Source organism: Octodon degus, unplaced genomic scaffold, assembly GCF_000260255.1.
Source record: "Octodon degus isolate 3935 unplaced genomic scaffold, OctDeg1.0 scaffold00035, whole genome shotgun sequence".
Taxonomy (NCBI): Eukaryota; Metazoa; Chordata; class Mammalia; order Rodentia; family Octodontidae; genus Octodon; species Octodon degus.
Window position 1 is genome coordinate 3571891 of NW_004524611.1, and position 1555 is coordinate 3573445.

Consider the following 1555-nt stretch of genomic DNA (forward strand, 5'->3'; position numbering starts at 1 on the left):
AAAAAAAAAAAAAAAAAAAAAAAAAAAAAAAGTAGAAAAAAAATACAAGCAGCCTCCCAAAGAATGACTTATCCTAGTTTTCTTAGTTCATTTTAAAGATGCACATGGGGCTGGTGAGATGGCTCAGTGGTCTAAAGCACTTACTTAGAACAAGCTTAGCAAAGCAGAGGGACCGCGGTTCAATCCCCCAGCACCACATGCCAGCCAGCCCCGCCCCCTGGTGGGCTGAGCTGGCTACACTCACACACACACACACACACACACACACACACAAAATAAATAAATAAATAAATGTTTAAAAAAAATAATAAAGATGCACATGTACACCAGGCACAGTGGCCCACATCTGTAACCCACACTTGGGAGATGGAGGCAGGAGGACCACGTGATCAAGACCAGCTTGGACAGCATGGCGAGTTCAAGGCCCACCTGAAACCTCGTCTCAAAAAAATTTTACGTGTAAGTATAAATAACATTTTAGAAGCATGTTTTATGTCAACACTTACCAACCTTCCTCAGTGCTTATGACTTAGGGTAGCAGCCAACCAAGCACCTCGGTAAGGAGGTGGCTTTCTGCTTGGGCCAGCACTCTCCCGAGTTTTGTTGTTTGGTTTGGCTGACTGCCCTAATTTTTCTGTAAGGCAGCTTTGCTAGGTGGGGTTACTGAACCAGAGTGCATATGAATTGTCATCTCAGTTTTTAGTCTGAGATGAATAAAATCCTTCATTAAATACTAGCAGTCAAAATTAATGATGTTGGAGCCGGGGAGATGGCTCAGTGGAATAAGCGCTTCCCTGGCAAGCGCAAGGACCTGAGTTCAATCCTCGGTTCCACCAAAAAAAATAATAATAATAATAATAATGATGTTAATTTTTATTACACTTTTGTCAAACTGACATGTAGAAATCATTACCAAGCTCAACAATTTTTGTACATATGTAGCAATTCTTTCTCTATCTTCTCTTTTTTCTAGGTACCCATTTTTCTATTAAATTATTCTTTTTATAACTGATTTTTCAATCATTCTTCTTTTCTAATTAAGAAGTCATCGTTTTCAGGGCCAGGGAGATGGCTCAGTAGAATAAGCATTTGCCTGGCTAAGTGCAAGGCCCTGAGTTCAATCCCTGGTTCCACCAAAAAAAAAAAAAAGAAGTCATCGTTTTCTTGGCCTTCTGTGTCACAAATATTTTTTCCAATTTTTTACCTGTATTTTATTTCCTACATGCACAAAAATTATAATTTAAGGGATTTTGCCAAATTTAATGTGAGCAGTAAGTGCAAAGCTACAAGCATTCACCAGCCTTCAGATCAATGAAAACTTTCTCATTTTGAATGGAAACAACACTGCTTTAAAAAATATGTGTGTGGGGGGCTGGCGAGATGGCTCAGTGGTCTAAAGCACCTACATGGAACAAGCTTGGCAAAGCACAGGGACCGCGGTTCAATCCCCCAACACCATATGCCAGCCAGCCCCGCCCCCTGGTGGGCTGAGCTGGCCACACACACACTAAGTGCTTGCCTGGTGAGCGCAAGGGCCCGAGTTCAATCCCCAGCT

At 41.5% G+C, this 1555-nt stretch overlaps 1 protein-coding gene across 1 annotated transcript in view; it reads right to left on the reverse strand.

Annotated features, from left to right (window-relative positions):
• Abca13 (ATP binding cassette subfamily A member 13) overlaps positions 1 to 1555 on the reverse strand; it is a 448352-nt gene that overhangs the window by 432296 nt on the left and 14501 nt on the right. The window lies entirely within an intron of this gene.